This window comes from Schistocerca serialis, chromosome 8 (genome assembly GCF_023864345.2).
Source record: "Schistocerca serialis cubense isolate TAMUIC-IGC-003099 chromosome 8, iqSchSeri2.2, whole genome shotgun sequence".
Taxonomy (NCBI): domain Eukaryota; kingdom Metazoa; phylum Arthropoda; class Insecta; order Orthoptera; family Acrididae; genus Schistocerca; species Schistocerca serialis.
The window spans coordinates 139,719,563-139,745,154 of NC_064645.1; the positions used below are offsets into that span (position 1 = coordinate 139,719,563).

Below are 25,592 nucleotides of genomic sequence, written 5' to 3' on the forward strand. Positions count from 1 at the left end.
TAGGGCGCTTTCTGTTCTAAACGATCAAGAAAACACTAAGAAATCTAACACGAAAACTACGTAAAGTTTTATCAAGAACTGTTAGTTACTATGCAGAGCAGATAAACACAAATAGAATCCCTTCCTTAGTGGAAGGTCGTAAACAAAATGCAAAATAAACGCTTTATACAAACAGTACTCGCTGCTGCTGGTGCTCTCGCTCTGGCTGTCACAAGACAATAGGGAACAATAAGACTGGAAGACCAAGATCGAAGTGCTGGTATCAAAAAGGGGCAAATCAGGGGTGCAGCCTTACCGCTCTATTGGTGAATCTATACATCGGAGACACAATGACGGAAATAATAAAAAGTCTAAAGGGCGGTATTAAAATTCAAGATGAAAGGATACCACTGATAAGATTCGCTGCTGATATTGACATCCTCAGCGAAACTGACGAAGAACTGTAGGATGCATTGATTGAAGTGAAGAGTCTAATCAGTACAAAATAACGGATTGAGAGTAACCAGACTAAAGACGGAAATAATGAGAGCAGCAGAAATAAGATAAGCAACAAGCTTAACATCAAAATGGGCGACCACGGAGCAGACGAAGTTAAGGAATTGTGCTACCTAGGAAGCGGAATACACATGATGGATGAAGCAAAGATTATTTAAAAAACGGACTAGCACAGGCGAAGAGGGTATTCCTGGCCACGTGAAGTATACCACCATCGAACATCGACTTTAATCTGAAGAAGAAATTTCTGAGAATGTATTTTTTTAGCACAGCATTGAACGGTAGCGAAACGTGGACCGTGGAAAAACGGAAACAGAAGAGAATCGAAGCATTTGAAGTGTGGTGCTGTGGAAGGACATTAAAAAATTACGATATGATATTACATAACGTTTGTTATTCTGATTACGATGCCAAGTTCCTTTGGACATTCATGCATGCATGTCCAAAGGAACTTTTCATCGTAATCCGAATAACAGAGGCACTGCAATATTGTCTTTATCTGCCGACACGGGGCAAGCGACATTCACCTACAACGTCTGACCTGTAGGGGAATATACATAATGGATGTACGAGAACAGGTCGTAGATGCATGGTTGATGACATATGGAAGTTTGGGTCTAGCCGTGAGTCGGGCACGGATAACCAAATGACAAGGCGACCGCTCGCGATAAACGGGAAATAAAGGTTCGGAGTCCCGGTCCGGTACAAATTTTCATTGTCGTTGTTGTGGCGTAACAAGCTAGTTACGCCACACTGAGAAGGGAGCCGAAAGGCACGCGTACACACACGCCGACTGGCGTCAAGTCTGGAACAGGATAACTATTGAATGGTAGCAAGAAAAGTACGTAGCTGCTTTATACTTAACTTTTAATCTTTGTTGGTTTACAACGTTCTTCTTGAGACATTTATACGATAACTCTCAAAGTAGGTAAGGCTAATGGCGCCTTGCTAGGTCGTAGGCTATTCTAACTGTCTCTCGGCAAATGAGAGGAAGGCTTCGTCCGTATTGTCGCTAGCAATGTCGTCGTACAACTGGGGCGAGAGCTATCCCGTCTCTCGAGACCTGCCTTGTGGTGGCGCTCGGTCTGCGATCACACAGTGGCGACACGCGGGTCCGACATGTACTAAATGGACCGCGGCCGATTTAAGCTACCACCTAGCAAGTGTGGTGTCTGGTGGTGACACCACAGTCGTCATCCCATTTTACAGCTGATGGTAGTCCTTATTCGCAATTGCAGTTAATGTATTGAAAAATTAGGTGGAGTGATAAGATAAGGAATGAGGACGTTCTCCGCAGAATCGGCAAAGAGAGGAACGTATGTAGATGTAGATATGGAAAACATTGGTAAGAATAAGGGATAGGAATATAGGACATGTATACGTCATGAGGAAATAACTTTCATCGTACTAGAGGAAGCTGTAGAGGATAAAAACTGTAGGGGAAAACAGATGATGGAATACATCCAATAAATAATGGTTGATGGTATTGACAGCGGCCTTAGACTGTTTGCCGATGATGCTGTAATCTACAGGAAAGTAGTATCACACGAAAATTATGAACAAATCAGTGAGGATTTGCAGAAAATAAATGCGTGGTGTAATGACTGACAGTTATCTCTCAATATTAGTAAGTGTAACCTACTGCGTATAACAAGGCGAAAATCCCCATTAATGTATGAGTACAAAATAAATGCCCAGCCTTTGGAAGCGGTAACATCCGTCAAGTATTTGGGTGTGACTATTCAAAATGATCTCAAATGGAATGATCAGATTATTGCAGTTTATTGGTAGAATCCTGAAACGATGCAGTCCTTCAACAAAGGAAATAGCTTACAATACATTAGTTCGTCCAGTCTTGGAGCATTGTTCGTCTGTATGACACCATTACCAGTTGGGTCTGATTCAAGAGATTGAGAAGGTCCAAAGAAGAGCGGCAAGATTCGTGACTGGTACATTTAGCCATCGCGAGAGCGTTACAAATCTCATAGAAAGTTTGAAGTGGGACAGACTTGCAGATAGTCGACGCACTAAACGGATGGGGCTGCTCACAAAATTCCGAAATCTGATCTTCACCGAGGATGTAAAGCATATATTATTACCACCAACTTTCAAATCGCGCAATGATCACCATTTAAAGATAAGGGAAATAATAGCTCGTACTGAGGCGTTCAGACTGTCGTTTTTCCCTCGCGCGATCCGCGAGTGGAACAGAAGGGGGGAAATATGACTTTGGCGCGAATTGTGCCCTCCGCCACACACCGCTTGGTGGCTAGCGGAGTATATATGTAGATGTAGAATAACATCCAACAAATAACTGAGGACGTATGGTATGCAAATGCAACTCTGAGACGAGGAGGTTAGCGCAGGAGAGTAAATTGTGTCGGGCCGCGTCAGACCAGTCAGAAGGCTTAAAGGAAGGTCAAATGAAATTCAAAAATTTAAGCAAAAGTAGCTCTGAACTAGCTAGGGCGCATAAATTCAATCCAGCTAATGCCGCTGTTAGAATCAAAAAATTTCTAACGGAACACTAATAAGTCAACTAATAAAGGTATTCAGCGATTGAATAACATCATATCGACTTTGATAAGAAAATAGCGCCCTTCTTTAACTCAAATGGCACCATCGAGAGTAAAAAGAATCCTATAAAAGTTTCTGGAGTCAGCCATGTCATACAGACATTTAGAATTAACAATGAGTTAATCAGTTAGTGGTACCAGAAGAACCCTCCGTCAGACACCTCAGGTGGCTTGCGAAGTTCTGAGGAAGGTGAGTAGAAGTTATGAAACAGGAAGATCATATAGGCCCAGTTGCAGGTGAATCGAATAGCAGTCTGCTATTCATGGGAAGGATACCGAAAAACATTAGTTTGTCTAGAAAAGGCTGGATACAAGACTCTTGCACAGCCCGTGCGCTAATACTACTCAAATACATGGGCTCTTATCGGGTCCAACAGGATGTTCTGAACATATACGAACAATAAGGTTGATGTGAATGGCCACAGGGTTGGCTGACTGGCGAGAGAATCAAACGGAAATGCTGAAAAATGCTCACTGGTAGACATTTGGAGGAAGTTCCCCCACATCTCAAGGCGAAAGCGAAGGAACGTGCAACATCGAACGAGTATTCTCTCTGATGTAAGTGGTAGGCGTACGAAAGGAAACGGCATTCTGCTTGCACTCGCTTGTATTCGCTCGTGTTGCGATGGTTGGCGGTCTTAAAACGAATCACCAAAGGAATTTCACGTCCTCTGTGCTTCGCCGTTAGCGGTATAGGAAGCTGTCGTCTGCTATCTAACCTACTTTTGTTGTTGGTCACTTGAGTTACGTGAACGATGGTCCGAAGAGAATATAATGTTGCTGATTAATATATATATATATATATATATATATATATATATATATATATATATATATATATATATGTGTGTGTGTGTGTGTGTGTGTGTGTGTGTGTGTGTCTCACATCTAAGAGATCCAAAGCACAAATGACGAACGAAGAGAAATAAAGTGGTAGAAAACTGCCGAAGCGCTCAGAGATCCTACTGGGGATGTAAGAAAGTCGATACATTCATTGGAGGCTTGCATCAGGCGCGAACTGAGTGAATAAGGACAAGCTTTGTAAATCTTTTTCTTGAAAAGGAAAATCGCAGTAAAATTCTTTGGAATAAAAAAGTGCGAAAACATATCTATCACGCTCATAAAATTAAAAATAAACGAAAAACCGGATCATTGTTGTTGGCAGCTGCAATTACGTGGATGATGTTACAGACTTCTGATGATCAATAAAAACAATTTACTTGGGATCACGCTGTCCCACCGTATAGAGTTTGTCAAGTAGGTGTTCAGTCCAGAGACTGGTTTGATGCAGCTCTCCATGCTACTCTATCCTGTGCAAGCTTCTTCATCTCCCAGTACCTACAGTAACCCACATCCTCTGAACCTGTTTAGTGTATTCATCTCTTGGTCTCCCTCTACGATTTTTACCCTCCACGCTGCCCTCCAATACTAAATTGGTGATCACTTGATGCCTCATAATATGCCCTACAAACCGATCAATTCTTCTCGTCAAGTTGTGCCACAAATTTCTCTTCTCTCCAATTCTATTCAATACCTCCTCATTAGTTATGTGATCTACCCATCTAATCTTCAGCATTCTTCTGCAGCATCACATTTCGAAAGCTTCTATTCTCTTCTTGTCTAAACTATTTATCGTCCACGTTTCACTTCCATACATGGCTACACTCCATACAAATACTTTCAGAAACGACTTCCTAAGACTTAAATGTATACTCGATGTTAGCAAATTTCTCTTCTTCAGAAACGCTTTCCTTGCCATTGCCAGTCTACATTTTATATCCTCTCTACTTCGGCCATCATCACTTATTTTGCTCCCCAAATAGCAAAACTACTTCAAGCGTCTCATTTCCTAATCTAATTCCCGCAGCATCATCGGATTTAATTCGACTACATTCCATTATCTCGTTTTGATTTTGTTGATGTTCATCTCATATCCTCCTTTCAAGACACTGTCCATTCCGTTCAGCTGCTCTTCCAGGTCCTTTGCTGTATCTGACAGAATTACAATGTCATCGGTGAACCTCAAAGCTTTTATTTCTTCTCCATGGATTTTAATTCGTACTCCGAATTTTTCTTTTGTTTCCTTTACTGCTTGTTCAATATACAGATTGAATAGCATCGGGGAGAGGCTACAACCCTGTCTCACTCCCTTCCCAACCACTGCTTCCCTTTCATACCCCTCGAATCTTATAACTGCAATCTGGTTTCTGTACAAATTGTAAATAGCCTTTCGCTCCCTGTATTTTACCCCTGCCGCCTTCAGAACTTGAAAGAGAGTATTCCAGTCAACATTGTCAAAAGCTTTCTCTAAGTCTACAAATGCTAGAAGAGTAGGTTTGCCTTTCCTTAATCTATTTTCTGAGATGATTCGTAGGGTCAGTCAATATTGCCTCACGTGTTCCAACATTTCTACGGAATTCAAATTGATCTTCCCCGAGGTCGGCTTCTACCAGTTTTTCCATTCGTCTGTAAAGAATTCGTGTTACTATTTTGCAGCCGTGGCTTATTAAATTGATAGTTTGGTAATTTTCACGTCTGTCAACACCTGCTTTCTTTGGGATTGGAGTTATTATATTGTTCTTGAAGTCTGATGGTATTTCGCCTGTCTCATACATTTGTCCTCTAGCCATCCCTGCTTAGCCATTTTACACTTCCTGTCGACCTCATTTTTGAAACGTTTGTATTCCTTTTTGCCTGCTTCATTTACTGCATGTTTGTATTTTTTCCTTTCATCAGTTAAATTCTGTATCTCTTCTGTTATCCAAGGATTTCTATTAGCCCTCGTCTCTTTACCTTCTTGATTCTCTGCTACCGTCACTATTTCGTCTGTCAAAGCTACCCATTCTTCTTCTACTGTATTTCTTTCCCCCATTCTTGGCAATCGTTCCCTGATGCTCTCCCTGAAACTCTCTACAACCTCTGGTTCTTTCAATTTATCCAGGTCCCATCTCCTTAAATTCCCACCTTTTTGCAGTTTCTTCAGTTTTAATCTACAGTTCATAGCCAATAGATTGTGGTCAGAGTCCACATCTGCCCCTGAAAATGTCTTACAATTTAAAACCTGCCAGCCGAAGTGGCCGTGCGGTTAAAGGCGCTGCAGTCTGGAACCGCAAGACCGCTACGGTCGCAGGTTCGAATCCTGCCTCGGGCATGGATGTTTGTGATGTCCTTAGGTTAGTTAGGTTTAACTAGTTCTAAGTTCTAGGGGACTAATGACCTCAGCAGTTGAGTCCCATAGTGCTCAGAGCCATTTGAATTTTTAAAACCTGGTTCCTGAATCTCTGTCTTACCAATATATAATCTATCTGAGACCTTCCAGTATCTCCAGGCTTCTTCCATGCATACAACCTTCTTTTATGATTCTTGAACGAAGTGTTAGCTATGATTAAGTTATGCTCTGTGCAAAATTCTACCAGGCGGCTTCCTCTTTCATTCCTTACCCCATTCCATATTCACCTACTACGTTTCCTTCTCTTACTTTTCCTACTATCAAATTTCAGTCACCCGTGACTATTAAATTTTCGTCTTCCTTCACTATCTGAATAATTTCTTTTATCTGATCATACATTTCATCAATCTATTCGTCATCTGCGGAGCTAGTTGGCAAATAAACTTGTACTACTGTGTTAGGCGTGGGCTTCGTATCTATCTTGGCCACAATAATGCGTTCACTATGCTGTTTGTTGTAGCTTACCAACATTCCTATTTTCCTATTCATTATTAAACCTACTCTTGCATTACCCCTATTTGGTTTTGTATTTATAACCCTGTATTCACCTGAACAGAACTGTTCCTCGTGCCACCGAACTTCATTAATTCCCACTATATCTAACTTTAACCTATCCATTTCCCTTTTTAATTTTTCTAACCTACCTGCCCGATTAAGGGTTCTGACATTCCACGCTCCGATCAGTAGAACGCCAGTTTTCTTTCTCCTGATAACAACGTCCTCCTGAGTAGTCCGCGCCCGGAGATCCGAAGGGGGGACTATTTACCTCCGAAATATTTTACCCAATAGGACGCCATCGTCATTTAACCATACAGTGAAGCTGCATGCCCTCGGGAATAATTACGGCTGTAATTTCCCCTTGTTTTCAGCCGTTCGCAGTACCAGCACAACAAGGCCGTTTTGGTTACTGTTAGAAGGGCAGATAAGTCAATCATCCAGACTGTTGCCCCTGCAACTACTCAAAAAGGCTGCTGCCCCTCTTCAGGAACCACATGTTTGCCTGGCCTCTCAACAGATACCCCTCTGTTGTGGTTGCACCTACGGTACGGCCATCTATTATGCTGAGGTGCGCAAGCCTCCCCACCAACGGCAAGGTCCATGGTTCATGGGGGACCAATGAGATTATGAGTCGTAAAAGGCTCCTGTTCAGGAAGATAAATATTTTATAATATGTACTTTATATAATAAGCATGATTAGTCATTCTGTTAGTGCATTTACTTACATTTTTGTCAGTAATTTTATTGCACTATCGTTTGTTTACAGGAAGGCGAGGTGTCTTAGAAGCTAACTATTTTCTGTTGCTGAAACGGTAATATACAGTGAAGCTGAAACATCTGACTGGATTTGTGTCCCGACAAATATTAGGTCAGTAATTGGTAGACATTTTTTTCCAATGAAATCAGCATTCTACATTGGAGAACTTTTTAAAGAAATTAATATTATTACTTTCAGGTTTATCATTTAGAAACATGTTCCCCTATACTGTGACATGAATGAATGTTTCCAGTTTTTCTTATAAAACCATAAGGCGCTCCTTGTCTGTTTTATGAAACAAAAAAAATGGTTCAAATGGGTCTGAGCACTATGGGACTTAACATCTATGGTCATCAGTCCCCTAGAACTCAGAACTACTTAAACCTAACTAACCTAAGGACATCACACAATACCCAGTCATCACGAGGCAGGGAAAATCCCTGACCCCGCCGGGAATCGAATTTATGTAACACATGAAGACCATGCGTAATATGATGGAACGGGTGACATGTGTATTTTTATGAGGGGTGGCTGTTATCGATTTATTATAGTGGTTAGTGCTGTAGGCATTTATATGTTCGTTGTATCGTTTTTGGAAGTGTCGTCCGCTTTGGACTACGTAAAGGGCTTTGCAGGTACTACATACTATTTTATGAGTACCTGACTGTGTTTATCTGCATGTGTGCGTGTGCAGTTTGTTATGCATTGTGAAGGCAGCGTTAATATTGAGTGGTCTGTTCTGAACATGTTTGCTATTTCGTAGGAGAGTTTGCCTGTGAAAGGAATGCAAGCAGTGACATCTTTTTCATTTTCTGTGTGGAAGTTCGTTTAACATAGTCTTTCCTTTTCTTTTTTATGTGAAGCTGTCAAATAGTGTGTAATCGTAGTCATTTGCTGTAGCTATTTGTTTGTTGTACTGAGCTCATCAAGCTTTGCCTATTTATCCATTGATATACTGCTGGCTTTGTTAAAGAGTGCTCTGTATGCAGCTTGCTTGTGTATCATAGGGTGGCAAGAAGAGCTGTGTATGATGGAATCTACTGCTGTTGTCTTCCTGTAAACTTGGAAGGTGTGTGAATTATTTTCTTCACTGATGTTAAGGTCTAGGAAATTGATGCTGCCATTGTTTTCATATTCCACCGCGAAATTTATATTTCTGCCGCCGAAACGTGTCGTGCTAGTAAAATATTAGTAAAAAGTGAGTGGTGCAATATACACTCCTGGAAATTGAAATAAGAACACCGTGAATTCATTGTCCCAGGAAGGGGAAACTTTATTGACACATTCCTGGGGTCAGATACATCACATGATCACACTGACAGAACCACAGGCACATAGACACAGGCAACAGAACATGCACAATGTCGGCACTAGTACAGTGTATATCCACCTTTCGCAGCAATGCAGGCTGCTATTCTCCCATGGAGACGATCGTAGAGATGCTGGATGTAGTCCTGTGGAACGGCTTGCCATGCCATTTCCACCTGGCGCCTCAGTTGGACCAGCGTTCGTGCTGGACGTGCAGACCGCGTGAGACGACGCTTCATCCAGTCCCAAACATGCTCAATGGGGGACAGATCCGGAGATCTTGCTGGCCAGGGTAGTTGACGTACACCTTCTAGAGCACGTTGGGTGGCACGGGATGCATACGGACGTGCATTGTCCTGTTGGAACAGCAAGTTCCCTTGCCGGTCTAGGAATGGTAGAATGATGGGTTCGATGACGGTTTGGATGTACCGTGCACTATTCAGTGTCCCCTCGACGATCACCAGTGGTGTACGGCCAGTGTAGGAGATCGCTCCCCACACCATGATGCCGGGTGTTGGCCCTGTGTGCCTCGGTCGTATGCAGTCCTGATTGTGGCGCTCACCTGCACGGCGCCAAACACGCATACGACCATCATTGGCACCAAGGCAGAAGCGACTCTCATCGCTGAAGACGACACGTCTCCATTCGTCCCTCCATTCACGCCTGTCGCGACACCACTGGAGGCGGGCTGCACGATGTTGGGGCGTGAGCGGAAGACGGCCTAACGGTGTGCGGGACCGTAGCCCAGCTTCATGGAGACGGTTGCGAATGGTCCTCGCCGATACCCCAGGAGTAACAGTGTCCCTAATTTGCTGGGAAGTGGCGGTGCGGTCCCCTACGGCACTGTGTAGGATCCTACGGTCTTGGCGTGCATCCGTGCGTCGCTGCGGTCCGGTCCCAGGTCGACGGGCACGTGCACCTTCCGCCGACCACTGGCGACAACATCGATGTACTGTGGAGACCTCACGCCCCACGTGTTGAGCAATTCGGCGGTACGTCCACCCGGCCTCCCGCATGCCCATTATACGCCCTCGCTCAAAGTCCGTCAACTGCACATACGGTTCACGTCCACGCTGTCGCGGCATGCTACCAGTGTTAAAGTCTGCGATGGAGCTCCGTATGCCACGGCAAACTGGCTGACACTGACGGCGGCGGTGCACAAATGCTGCGCAGCTAGCGCCATTCGACGGCCAACACCGCGGTTCCTGGTGTGTCCGCTGTGCCGTGCGTGTGATCATTGCTTGTACAGCCCTCTCGCAGTGTCCGGAGCAAGTATGGTGGGTCTGACACACCGGTGTCAATGTGTTCTTTTTTCCATTTCCAGGAGTGTATATTATTTCATAAAAACTATCAGATATATACCAGCGAGTGAAACACGAAACTTTCACTTGTCTCTGGTGCTAACAACGGTAGTGTAAATGCTCGCCTGCCTTTCGGCTGTGTTGGTTATCGGTAATTAGTTCTCTGCACTTAAATTTCCTCCCAATATGCGATGACAAGTTAATGAAAAGCGTCAACCGACATAAATGCAAACTCTGGACTAATGCTAAGGAAAGCAGAAGCTGCTATTGACTGTTAAATTTGCTACTTCCATGCATTTGCGTACAAAGTGAGACATAAATCCTTCTTGCTTACTTCGTCAAAAACAGTGCGCTCTCCATGGAAAATAATCCTCTCTTAATACCAAAGTTTCGCGTCGTGGCTCTCAACTATAAGAGTATGCTGTTATATGCCCGCCCGGCTAGCCGCGCGGTCTAACCCGCTGCTTTACGAGCGGGAAGGCGTGCCGGTCCCCGACACGAATCCGACCGGCGGATTCGTGTCGACGTCCGGTGTTCCGGCCAGCCTGAGGATGGTTTTTAAAGCGGTTTTCCATCTGCCTCGGCGAGTGCGGGCTGGTTCCCTTTGTCCCGCCTCAGTTACACTATGTCGGCGATTGCTCCGCAAACACTGTCTCCACGTATGCGTACACCATAATTACTCTACCATGCAACATTTGGGGTTACACTCGTCTGGTATGAGACGTTCCCGGGGTAGGGGAGCGGGGATGTCCACTGGGGGCCGAACCGCACAATAACCCCGTGTTCGGTGTGGGGCGGCGGTGGGGCGGATGGACTGCTTTGGTCTGCTGTGGGGTTGTGGACCACTGAGGGCTATGGCGGACGACGCCTTCCCGTCGTTTCCAGGTCCCCGATTCAGTAAACAATACAATACTGCCGTATCCCATGTGGCGGTTATTAGGGCCAAAAAACAATAACGCAGCGTTCATAGGCTTTGTTCAATGCATAGTGGCCCCTTCGGTTCCCTCTAATTTAAACGCCTATTCACAGACACATGCGAATTTTTGTGAACACTGGCGAATTGCCAGCGAATTCAGTGTGAGCAGCTTCAGTCGTCTGGCTACCATCAGGTTCACGAAAGTATTCACTGAATCATGTTAAGCGAAATATAAAATTATTATTGTTGTCATTGTTATCATATTGTTTCCAGTTTTAACACGAATGAGTACATTACTTGACACAGTTCTTTACAGACTGAAAATGTAATTCATGTTATGATATGATAACAATAAATACAGGGTGGCGCACGAAATGTGTTACCATTTTGTTTTTGAATATAAACTTTATTGTCAATACAATCTGAAACGAACATATACTACAATGAAGAGCCGTCCATGGAGATTTGTTCTAACTTAGCACATGCTCAATATGTCTACCATTTCGTTTCCTAAATTCCTTCAAACGAACACTGAAGTTATTGATTACCCTACGGCACATGTCTTCCGTAATTTCACTGCAAGCTTGAAGAATAAGTCTTCTGAGCTCCATTAAATTCCACAACTTCTTGCTACTGCCTTGCCCTTCAACACGCAGTGGTTCATGCAAGATGGAGCAAGGCCACATACTGCAAACACTGTGTTGGAGTGTTTACAGGAGCATTTCGACATGCGGATCATTTCGCTCAGGTTTCCAGGTCGCTTCAATCACGGACAAAATTGGCCCCCCAATAGTCCAGACCTCAATCCATGTGACTTATTTCTTTGGGGGTACCTAAAGGAAAAAATTTTCCCGAAGCGTCCAAGTGATTTAATGGAGCTCAGAAGACTTACTCTTCAAGCTTGCAGTGAAATTACGGAAGACATATGCCGTAGGGTAATCACTAACTTCAGTGTTCGTTTGAAGGAAGTTAGGAAACGAAATGGTGGACATATTGAGCATGTGCTGAGTTAGAACAAATCTCCATGGACGGCTCTTCATTGTAGTATATCTTCGTTTCAGATTGTATTGACAATAAAGTTTATATTCAAAAACAAAATGGTAACACATTTCGTGCGTCACCCTGTATTTACTTTTGGTTCAAATGGCTCTGAGCACTATGGGACTCAACTGCTGTGGTCATAAGGCCCCTAGAACTTAGAACTACTTAAACCTAACTAACCTAAGGACAGCACACAACACCCAGCCATCACGAGGTAGAGAAAATCCCTGACCCCGCCGGGAATCGAACCCGGGAACCCGGGCGTAGGAAGCGAGAACGCTACCGCACGACCACGAGATGCGGGCAAGATGTATTTACTTTTATCATATCATAACATGAATTACATTTTCAGTCTGTAAAGAACTGTGTCAAGTAATGTACTCATTCGTGTTTAAACTGGAAACAATATGATAACAATGACAACAATAATAATTTTATATTTCGCCTAACATGATTCAGTGAATACCTTCGTGAACCTGATGGTAGTCAGACGACTGAAGCTGCTCACACTGAATTCACTGGCAATTCGCCAGTGTTCACTAAAATTCGCATGTGTCTGTGAATAGGCGTTTAAATTAGAGGGAACTGAAGGGGCCACTATGCATTGAACAAAGCCTATGAACGCTGCGTTATTGTTTTTTGGCCCTAATAACCGCCACATGGGATACGACAGTATTGTATTGTTTACTGAACCGGGGACCTTTCCTTTCAGATTGTACTGACAATAAAGTTTATATTCAAAAACAAAATGGTAACACATTTCGTGCGTCACCCTGTAATTCATGATCTAACCACCTGACGGTACGATTTCATATTTCGCCTAGCCTGGTGTTGCGAATACTTTCGTCAACTAGATTATGCTAAGACGATTGAATATAATTGTGTATATTATACTAGCAGCTCATGGCGGTGATACGACAGATTTGAACTACGAATATTCTTCAGCTGTGTATGTATTTATTTCTTAGAGGTCTTTCATACAAAATTAGAAAAGTAACAGCCCGTACGAAGGCGTACAAGAGAACGTTCCTTCCACGCTCAATCCGTGAATGAAACGGGAAGAGTACGTAATATAAACTGGCAGAAAAACATCGCGACACCAAAAAATAATTAATGTAGAGTAATGAAATTTTGGGAATACATTTATCTAGGTAAAGTATTTAAGTGGTTAACACTGCGAGATCACAGGTTAATGTGAACGCGAGATAAGACACTACAAATTTAAAATGCTGGTACATTAATAACCGCTGTAAAACGCCAGAATGTTGAATAGAAACATGCGAATATGCTTGTATTGTACACGTGCCGGATGTCAGTTTGTGGGATAGAATTCCATACCTGTTGCACTTAGTCGGTCAATATGGGGACGGTTAATGCTGTTTGTAGATGGCGCTGCAGATGTCTCCTGGTGATGTCCCATATGTGCTCCACTGGAGACCGATCTGGTGATCGAGTAGGTGAAGGTAACACGTCAACATTCTGTAGAGGGTGTTGGGTTGCAACAGAGATGTGTGGGCGAACGTTATCCTGTTGGAAAACACCCCCTGGAATGCTGTTCATGAATGGCAGCACAACAGATCAAATCACGAGATTGACATATAAGTTCGAAATCTGGGTGTATGGAACAGCCACGATAGTGCTCTTGCTATCGTACTAAATCGCACCCCAGGCCGTAACTCCAGGTGTAGGTCTTGTGTGTCTAGCACGCAGACAGGTTGGGTGCAGGCCCTCAACTGGCCTCTCTCTAACTAACACACTGCTACCACTGGCACCGAGGTACGACAAGCTTTCGTCAGAAACCACGGCAGACCTCCACTCTGCCTTCCAATGAGCTGTCGCGAGACACCACTAACGTCGCAGGTGACGGTGGTTTGGGATCAGTGGAATGCACACTTAAGGACGTCTGGCTCAGATCTGTCCTTGAAGTAAAACTGTGGTGCCAACTGCTGCTCAGATTGCTGCTGCAGATGCAGTACGGTGCTACAGAGCCACAAGCCGAACACGACGGTTTTCCCTCTCGGTAGTGCCACAGGGGCGTCCGGAGCCCGATCTTCTAGCGACCGTAGATTCTCGTGACCACCGCTGCCAGCAATGATGTACAGTGGCTACATTCCTGCCAAGTCTTTCTGCAATATCGCAGAAGGAATAGCCAACTTCTCGCAGCCCTATTACGTATCCTCGTTCAAACTAAGCGAGATGTTGATAATGGCGTCTTTGTTGCTTTAAAGGCATTATTGACTTACATCAACTCACTATTCCCAATCTCAAAGGTAACCCACACTTACGACCGTTACAGCGCGTAACGTGAGTATGCGAAACAGGTCTGCTTGAAGCAGCTTCTAACGTAACTCTTACGCGACTGGAGCGAATTTATATATATACATCATCTTTCTGAAGTAAAAATACATCTGCCAACTGTGGTTATGTCGCACAACTCCTTCACGCTGTTGCGTATTTTTTTTAAATTTTTTTTAGTGTATGTCACATTCAGTTATCTCGGTTCCCAGATCTCTGCTGACGGCGACTGCAGCCATGAAATCCGGAGACGCCTGTTGCTCGGTAGACAGGCGATGTCAAACCTTGACAAGGTTATAAGGTCCAGAGATATAACACTAGCAACAAAGAACCGTATTGTGAGGGCTATGGTCTTTCCAGTTGTGACGTATGCATGTGAGACCTGGACCATTAGAAAGGCTGAACGGCGAAGAATTGACTCCTTCGAATTGTGGTGTTGGAGGAAACTTCTTAGAGTTCCATGGACTGCAAAGAGAACCAACAGATCAATATTGGAGCAAATAAAACCAGATTTCTCCCTGGAAGGACTAATGTTTAAACAAAAGCTGACCTACTTTGGACACACAATGCGAAGGCATGCCTCGCTGGAAAAAAACATTAATGCTGGGGAAGATTGAAGGAACTAGAAGAAGAGGACGTCAGAGGATGAGATGGATCGATGGCATCACAGAAGCAATGTGTTCCAACCTGGATGGTCTACGGGAGAAAGTGCATGACAGGAAAAAGTGGCGTGATTTGGTTCATGGGGTCACGAAGAGTCGGAACCGACTAAACGAAAATAGAGAGAGAGAGAGAGTAAAAAATCACTCTTTGCCATGCACTACACAGTAATTCGCAGAATAAAACGTAGCTGTTGACGTCGAATTAAAGCGAGGAGTCACGCTCCTTTTCTTATCAAGGAATTGATAACATCCTTCTGTTCTGGCACCGCACTGTGTAACAAAAGCACAAATAACATCGCTCTAAAACAGGCAATGTTTCGCTGTGTTTCTACGGCACCGAGATTATGGTGTATCGCGCACGTATATTCATTTTGTTTTGCAGCATTATGAGATAATAGGTGGCGGCGTTTGCGTGTCTGACAAGCGAACTAGTTAAGAATAAGTTGTAACCGGTCACAATCGCCGTATCCGGCTCTGGTCGCCGGTTAGCAGCCAGCTCGAGAGAGCTCCGTGTCGATGCGCTCTGAGCAGCGAGTTCGTCTCGAGACGTAAGATGACAATCGATATTTACGCAGTATCGCTCACGGGAGTCTCAACACTGATGTTGCAGTATCGATACGTCCTTGCAACAGCACAACGTCGTTACTAAAAACAATATACCGAGCATCGATGATGGCAGTAAAGCTAGACTACTTATTACAATTGTCAACATTTGGTATTTGTCGTTGGGCCCATAGCATAGTACACTTCATAATACGACGTCTTGGAAAGAAAAGGTCTTTACGGCAGTTGTTTCGGCTTCGCTGCCACTGTCAAGTAACCCGCGAATATGACATTGGTGAGGCTAGCTACATACGATCGTGGTTGTCCATGTGAATAATTATACGTTTGAAATACACATTGGTACTTACGTCTAGTTTGCTTTGAAGTTCGTACTATATCTATAACAAACTATCGCTGCCTAATTGGTAGTAATTACATGATATGTAGTAATTATAATCGCGTGGAATACCTTTCGACACTCGTATGATAGTTCGTTTACTTTAAAGTACGTTTAGTATGATGCTATATGTTCACGAATTATAATTAGCTAAGCAATGATAACGTTATATTTCACTTATTGGATGTTGCTGTGAATTACGTTTCTGGTCTATGTTTTGTTATCCATATGTACTAGTCCTTTTCGTGTTCTAGTATGTCAATAACCTTTTCCAGGTAATATTTGTGTCTAAAGTCATGCTTCCATTATCAATCACAACGCCAGAACTGCTTCTCCTTTCCGAAACCCAAATAATCGTCATCTGACAGAGTCTCAGTTTCCTTTCCCATTCTTCTGCATATTATTCTTGTCAGAAAACTGGGTGCTTGAACTGTTAAGCTGATTGTGCGATAGTTCTCGCACTTACCTGCATTTGCTGTCTTGGATTGTGTGCATGATGTTTTTTGAAAAATCTCATAAATCCTATACACCAACTTGAATAGTCGTTTCGGTCCCACTTCCCACAGTGATTTTAGAAATTCCCATAGAATATTACCTATCCCTTCTGCCCTATTTGATCTCAGGTCTTCCAAATCTCTCTTAAATTCTGACTAATACTGGATCCCCTATCTCTTCTGTATCGACTCTAATTTCTTCTTCTGTCACTTACTCAGACACTTCTTCCTCCTCATACAGCCCTTCAGTGTATTCTTTCCTCCTAACCACTCACTCTTTTACTTTCAGCAGTGGAATTCCCATTGCACTTACTGTGTCCATCCTTGCTTTTAGTATTACCGAAGGTTGTTTTGATTGTGCCACGTGCTGAGTCATTTCTTCTGACGATCATTCCCTTTATCATTTCTTCCCATTCTTTCTACTGTCATTTCGCCTTCACTACTTTGCACCTAAGTGATTTAGCCGGCAGGGGGGGTGGGGGGGGGGGGGGGGGCGTGCTGCTCTAGGCGCTTCAGTCTGGAACCGCGTGACCGCTACGTTCGCAGGTTCGAATCCTGCCTCGGGCATGGACGTTTGTGATGTCCTTAGGTTAGTTAGGTTTAAGTAGTTCTAAGTTCTAGGGGACTGATGACCATAGATGTTACGTCCCATAGTGCTCAGAGCCATTTGAACCTAAGTGGTTTATATTGCTGCATTCATGTCTTTCACTGAAAATTTTTTACTCCCCTCTTTCGCCGATTGACTTAAATATTTCTTGTGTTAACCTAGGTTTCTTCGCAGCTGCCTACCTTGTAGCTATGTTTATTCGTTTTTAGACATGTCCACTCTTGTGGTATTCCTTATCGCAGCATCTTTGGCAAACTTCAATTGGTCTCATCTTTCTTCAGCTCTTCAATAGCTCACTTCCTTGCGTACTGATCATTCCGTACGTTTCTAGTCCACATTACTAAATTGTGATCTGAGTCTATGTCTTCTCTTGGGTACGTCTGACAATCTAGCATTTGACTTTGGACTCTCTTTCTGACCGAAATGTATCTTCTATCAACCTATCTCGCCATTCGCCAAGTTGTGACATTAATTTCTTTTCTCCACAGTTCGACTGAGTACCTGTTCATTAAGTAACTATAAACGATTACATTTGACACGTAGTTGACCCTGTACTTCTTGCAAATACACTCCTGGAAATGGAAAAAAGAACACATTGACACCGGTGTGTCAGACCCACCATACTTGCTCCGGACACTGCGAGAGGGCTGTACAAGCAATGATCACACGCACGGCACAGCGGACACACCAGGAACCGCGGTGTTGGCCGTCGAATGGCGCTAGCTGCGCAGCATTTGTGCACCGCCGCCGTCAGTGTCAGCCAGTTTGCCGTGGCATACGGAGCTCCATCGCAGTCTTTAACACTGGTAGCATGCCGCGACAGCGTGGACGTGAACCGTATGTGCAGTTGACGGACTTTGAGCGAGGGCGTATAGTGGGCATGCGGGAGGCCGGGTGGACGTACCGCCGAATTGCTCAACACGTGGGGCGTGAGGTCTCCACAGTACATCGATGTTGTCGCCAGTGGTCGGCGGAAGGTGCACGTGCCCGTCGACCTGGGACCGGACCGCAGCGACGCACGGATGCACGCCAAGACCGTAGGATCCTACGCAGTGCCGTAGGGGACCGCACCGCCACTTCCCAGCAAATTAGGGACACTGTTGCTCCTGGGGTATTGGCGAGGACCATTCGCAACCGTCTCCATGAAGCTGGGCTACGGTCCCGCACACCGTTAGGCCGTCTTCCGCTCACGCCCCAACATCGTGCAGCCCGCCTCCAGTGGTATCGCGACAGGCGTGAATGGAGGGACGAATGGAGACGTGTCGTCTTCAGCGATGAGAGTCGCTTCTGCCTTGGTGCCAATGATGGTCGTATGCGTGTTTGGCGCCGTGCAGGTGAGCGCCACAATCAGGACTGCATACGACCGAGGCACACAGGGCCAACACCCGGCATCATGGTGTGGGGAGCGATCTCCTACACTGGCCGTACACTACTGGTGATCGTCGAGGGGACACTGAATAGTGCACGGTACATCCAAACCGTCATCGAACCCATCGTTCTACCATTCCTAGACCGGCAAGGGAACGTGCTGTTCCAACAGGACAATGCACGTCCGCATGTATCCCGTGCCACCCAACGTGCTCTAGAAGGTGTAAGTCAACTACCCTGGTCAGCAAGATCTCCGGATCTGTCCCCCATTGAGCATGTTTGGGACTGGATGAAGCGTCGTCTCACGCGGTCTGCACGTCCAACACGAACGCTGGTCCAACTGAGGCGCCAGGTGGAAATGGCATGGCAAGCCGTTCCACAGGACTACATCCAGCATCTCTACGATCGTCTCCATGGGAGAATAGCAGCCTGCATTGCTGCGAAAGGTGGATATACACTGTACTAGTGGCGACATTGTGCATGCTCTGTTGCCTGTGTCTATGTGCCTGTGGTTCTGTCAGTGTGATCATGTGATGTATCTGACCCCAGGAATGTGTCAATAAAGTTTCCCCTTCCTGGGACAATGAATTCACGGTGTTCTTATTTCAATTTCCAGGAGTGTATTTCACGAGCTCAAATACAGATCAGTTACAGAATGCAATTAGCCTAGGTTGAGAGAATGCAATTGCATGTGTCGAAATGGCGCAACTGCTCTCTATTTTACACAACTGACTAATTCCACGTCGCATCACTGTACTTCCTGGTACATTATAAGCGTCGACGGTGTCGCCGCCCTATAAACAAGTGCTATGAATACTCTTCACTGAAAATGCAAAAAATTGAGATTAGCAGAAAGTACAGTTGAAATGCAGTTGCCGTAATGCGTGTCCCTCGCCTCCAGAATAATACGACTGTACTCATACCTTTGCGATTACAAAAGTCACAACGAGGAAACGAGAATGTAAAGCGCTTCGCGAAAGGAAAACAAGACGGAAACCAGTAGCCTTTTGCTGCGAGTTCTTTCTTAATATCCGCCTTTGACGCTGCCAGTGGTCAAGCGGAAACGGATGTGAAACTACCTGCTCCACTGCGGTTGACTTCCTTCCTCAGTTTCTGCGCCAAGGCTGCACGCAAGATACACAAAGCACTGTGTTTCCTCGCAGAACAATCGCTCTGCTCTTTACTGAAAACATTTCCGGGCGCCATTCTGTTGGATTAGTGAGACATTCCCTAAATATTGGCCACGTGACAAACTGAAAGAGGTATTTGAACACAGTTGAGCGCGGGATTAGATCTACCAATAGTTTTGTTGATGAAGCGTTGTCATCGAAATCCAATGTTCCCACAGTGGCGAATCATTTTTTTTCCGTGGTTGATGTCTCAACGCTCCTTTATCTTCACCTTCCAACGCTGAGGTCACATCTGTGACTGTCTGCACTCGTATTTAATCCACACCCCTCAGATGTCTGATTTATAAGGGGCAGTCAAACGGAAATATAGATGAAAAAAATTGGCCAGGTGCGATTATGCATGTAGATACTCCATCCACTCCGGGAATCTAGAATCTCGGCGATTTTTGCCGGTTATCGATATTGATACTGGTAAGATATCGGTCCCAGGGTTTGCAGGCCTTTCGAGAGTGTTTTAATTTCAAGATTGAAGTCAGATAACAAATGATAAAAAATATTTTTTCGTGTGTTATAATTACAAATTGTCTATTTTCTGATTTTGTTCCTTTATTTGCGCTATGAAACATTTCTTCTTGCCAAATTTCATGGGGAAGTACCAACGTGTTTTTAATGAGTGAGTTTGGGAGTATCAAAACACTTGGCATATGTTTTGATTGCACTGACTTAGAAGCTTCACCTTTTCACACCGCCAAGGGTCCGTAGACCTTAATATGTGACGTAAATTTCAACTTAATACGTTTACCCGTTCCTGAGAAAATGGGCTTAACAGATGGGCGGAGATCAGACAGTCTGATAACAAGACACAACTATTTTTCGCATGATATAATTACAAATTAACAATTTTCGGATTTTTTTCCTTTGATTGTAGTCTGAAACCTTGCTTATTCTCAAATTTCATGATTCTAGATAAATGGGAAGTACACTATGAGATCAAAAGTATCCGGACACCCACAAAAACATACGTTTTTCATATTAGCTGCATTGTGCTGCCACCTACTGTCAGGTACTCCATATCAGCAAACTCAGTAGTCATTACACATCGTGAGAAAGCAGAATGGGGCGCTCCGCGGAACTCACGGACTTCGAAAGTGGTCACGTGATTGGGTGTCACTTATGTCGTACGTCTGTAGGCGAGATTTCTACACTCCTAAACATCCCTAGGTCCACTGTTTCCGATATGATAGTCAAGTGGAAGCGTGAAGGGGCACGTACAGCACAAAAGCGTACAGGCCGACCTTGTCTGTTGACTGACAGAGACCGTCGACAGTTGAAGAGGGTCGTAATGTGTAATAGGCAGACATCTATCCACACCACCACACAGGAATTCCAAACTGCATCAGGATCCAGTGCAAGTTGGTTCAAATGGCTCTGAGCACTATGGGACTTAACATCTGTGGTCATCAGTCCCCTAGAACTTAGAACTACTTAAACCTAACTAACCTAAGGACATCACACACATCCATGCCCGAGGCAGGATTCGAACCTGCGACCGTAGCAGTCGCCCAGTGCAAGTACTATAACAGTTAGGCGGGAGGTGAGAAAACTTAGATTTCATGGTCGAACGGCTGCTCATAAGCGACACATGACGCCGGTAAATGCAACGACGCATCGCTTGGTATAAGGAGCGTAAACATTGGATGATTGAACAGTGGTGTGACGAATCACGGTACACAATGTGGCGATCCGATGGCAGGGTGCGGGTATGGCGACTGTCCGGTGAACATCATCTGCCAGCGTGTGCAGTGCCAACACTAAGATTCTGAGGAGGTGGTGTCATGCTGTGGTCGTGTTTTTTGTGGAGGGGGCTTGCACCCCTTGTTACTTTGCGTGGCACTATCACAGCACAGGCCTACATTGATGTTTTAATCACCTTCTTGCTTCCCACTATTGAAAAGAAATTCTGGGATGACGATTGCATCTTTCAACATGATCGAGCATCTATTCATAGTGCACGGCCTGTGGCGGAGTGGTTACACGAAAATAACATTCCTGTAATGGACTGACCTGCACAGAGTCCTGACCAGAATCCTATAGAACACGTTTGGGATGTCTTGAAACGCCAGCTTCGTGCCAGGCCTCACCGACCGACATCGATACCTCTCCTCAGTGCAGAACTCCATGAAGAATGGGTTGCCATTCCCCAAGAAACCTTCCAGACCTGACTGAACGTATGTGTGCGAGAGTTGAAGCAGTCATCAAGTCTAAGGGTGGGCCAATACCATATTGAATTCCAGCACTACCGATGTAGGGCGCCACGAACTTGTAAGTCATTTTCAGCCAGGTACCCGGATACTTTTGATCACATAGTGTAGGTTATAGGTTTTGATCACTGAGTGTGTGAGTATCGAAATATGTGAACATAACTGGTCGTACCTTTTGATTGAATTGACTTAGAAGCTAACGTTTGTTATACCACCGATGAACCATAGACATTAGCACGTGACATTTCATCATGATGCGTCTGCCCGTTTCTGAGAAAAAACGATCTCAACAGACGGATGGTTCAAATGGATCTGAGCACTATGGGACTTAACATCTGTGGTCATCAGTCCCCTAGAACTTAAAACTACTTAAACCTAACTAACCTAAGGACATCACACACATCCATGCCCGAGGCAGGATTCGAACCTGCGACCGTAGCAGTCGCGCGGTTCCGGACTGAGCGCCTAGAACCTCTAGACCACCGCGGCCGGCACAGACGGATGGGCAGACAGTCTGTGTGGTAACAAATGCCAAAAAATTTTTCGTGTTATATAATTAAAATTAGCAATTTCCGTTGGTTGTAGTTCAGAACACTGCTTCCTGACAAATTTCATGACTGTAGACTAACGGGAAATACTCTACAGTTCTTGGTGCGTGGGTTTGCGAGTATCAAACTATGTGACATAAATTATCGTATCTTTCAACTGCACTGAGTTAGAAGCTTCACTTTTTTACATTACCAAGGGACCGACGACCTTGACAGGTGACAAAAATTTCGACTGCATACGTGTACCCGTTCGTGAGAAAAAAGGGTTTTGAATAATCGAACAGACAGATGGACGGACAACAAAGTCATCCTATAAGGGTTCCGTTTTTATCAGTTAAAGTACGGACCCCTAAAAAGTAAGTAAACTGTTTATTGTTTCATAAATAATAACAATAACTGTTAATACAGTAATCCGACTGAGTTCAGATCGTCAGTGCCTTGATGGAAAAATATCTGCGGTTGGCTACGAAATCTTGGTTCTACCACAGTCTAACATAACAGTGGCGACACTCACTGTTGTAAAAGTTGTTACCGTTTGACAGATGGAGCGACAGTAGCGCTCCAAGCGGTGAGTAAGCTGAACATCAGACGCGTTGTAAGCATATTTGTTTTGCATACATTTCCTACGTAATTTACGAAATATTTGAGCTATTTTCTTGCCTCCAAGGGTTTGTGTAGTATCAGAAGGCATATATGTTTCTAAAAATGATTCTAAAATAAGCGCAAGTATGGACAAAAACCATGAATCGAGTGGCAAGCTACAACACAGTCGTGAAGAAACACTTGTGACGTTGGATAGAATTGCATCTTACCTCGTTGATACCAAAATAATATAACACACAGATTCACACATAAGAAGCACAAACATGTACCTCTACATGCATGGTTTTTGTCCATACTTGCGCTTATTTTACAATCGTTTTTAGAAACATATATGCCTTCTGATACTAAACAAACCCTTGGAGGCAAGAAAATAGCTCAAATATTTCGTAAATTACGTAGGAAATGGATGCAAAACAAACATTATGCTTACAACGCGTCTGATGTTCAGCTTACTCACCGCTTGGAGCGCTAGTGTGGCTCCATCTGTCAAACGGTAACAACTTTTACAACAGTGTGTGTTCTGTAGGCCTACTGTGTTCCGTGTGGTCGCCTGTTGCCACAAGTACGACCTTCATCTTTCTATTATTCTAAGTGGGACAAGCAACTGCCAAATAGTGGGTGAAATATGTTAAAACATTATAATGAGCTGATTACATTACATTTCACACAAAACCAAATACTTCAATAATTTTCAAACAATCTGTCAGTGAACAAGGTGCTAACAAAATGATGTCATCACACGAAGGAAGCAAGGAAAATTAAGTGACTAACAACAAAAGTGAATGAAATACATACCAAACATAACGCTTTTGTAGGACACGAATAACTGCACTTAATAACCAATTCATCGTCAAAGCAGGTCTGTGTTGACGATTCACACGAATCTGGCATTGATACATGGAGAGCTGAACTGGCTGCTTCTGTCATAGGACTGTTTTACAAAAAAAATGGCTCTGAGCACTATGGGACTTAACAGCTGAGGCCATCAGTCCCCTAGAACTTAGGACTACTTAAACCTACCTAGCCTAAGGACATCATGCACATCCATGCCCGATGCAGGGTTCGAAGATGCGACCATAGCGTTCGCGCGGTTCCAGACTGAAGCGCCTAGAACCGCTCGGTCACACCGGACTGTTTTACAGCTTTAGATGGATTGTCGAATCTTTGTGGCAGTTCCCTCTTCTTCGTAAATTGAGGTGGCTTATTTGGGATGTCAAACAGAGTGGGTACTGCCTTCCACACGAGTTTATTATTGTCTGCATTCATGAACTGGTTTTGTTCGAAATGTAGCGAACAAAACCTAATATTATCATAGAGTTAAACTGGGTAATTTTTCATAAAACGAAACATTAAGCATTAATACACATGTAGTTTGCAAGTGAATCCTGACGATACAGTTTAGTAACATGATGGTATATAACTCTCAGGATCCTTAGGAAACCTAAAAAAGACAGCTGTGGTGTCTTCTTCCTGTTGTTGCTGCAATTTATTGCGCTATAAACGCCATTGTAGAAATCAAAATAAACAACCGCTATTCGCTTTCACGATTGCGCCGAACTCACAGTTTAAGTTACTGCCCGCTTGGGGCGCTGCTGGCGCGGTAGGCAACAAAATCGAGGCAAAGTGTTGCGACTGTTATGTTAGAGTGGTTCTACTCAAGCGCGTATCCTCTTCGTCCAAAGTAGTTCAACAGGCACGGACGTCTTTCACCCGGGCTCCGAAGATATGGAAATCGCGAGGGAAGAGATCAGAACTGTATGTAGGAAGTGTGGGTCCGCCCACGTGTTGCCACGACTATGCTGCAGAAGTTTCACTGGGAAGCCCTTACACATCCTCCGCGCAGGCCCGATCTCTCCCTGTGCGACTCCCATATTTTTGGAGTACTTGTAACGTATACGCAACCAATATGTAGTGTATATGTAACGTGTTGTTGTGGTCTTCAGTACTGAGACTGGTTTGATGCAGCTCTCCATGCTACTCTATCCTGTGCAAGCTTCTTCATCTCCCAGTACCTACTGCAGCCTATATCCTTCTGAATCTGCTTGGTGTATTCATCTCTTGGTATCCCTCTACGATTTTTACCCTCTACGCTGCCCTCCAATACTAAATTGGTGATCCCTTGATGCCTCAGAACATGTCCCACCAACCGATCCCTTCTTCTAGTCAAGTTGTGCCACAAACTTCTCTTATCCCCAATCCTATTCAACACCTCCTCGTTAGTTATGTGATCTACCCTTCTAATCTTCAGCATTCTTCTGTAGCACCACATTTCGAAAGCTTCTTTTCTCTTCTTGTCTAAACTATTTATCATCCATGTTTCACTTCCATTCATGGCTACACTCCATACAAATACTTTCAGAAACGACTTCCTGACACTTAAATCTATACTCGATGTTAACAAATTTTTCTTCTTCAGAAACGCTTTCCTTGCCATTGCCAGTCTACATTTTATATCCTCTCTACTTCGACCATCATCAGTTATTTTGCTCCCCAAATAGCAAGACTCCTTTACTACTTCAAGTCTCATTTCCTAATCTAATACCCCCAGCATCACCAGACTTAA

At 44.2% G+C, this 25,592-nt stretch overlaps 1 protein-coding gene across 1 annotated transcript in view; it reads left to right on the forward strand.

Moving 5' to 3' along the window:
* Positions 1-25,592, forward strand: part of LOC126416333 (uncharacterized) — a 391,314-nt gene that overhangs the window by 88,863 nt on the left and 276,859 nt on the right. The window contains exon 2 of the mRNA XM_050084000.1: positions 7,565-7,666. The gene's annotated coding sequence lies outside the window, so the exon portion shown is untranslated. The remainder of the gene's footprint in view (positions 1-7,564; positions 7,667-25,592) is intronic.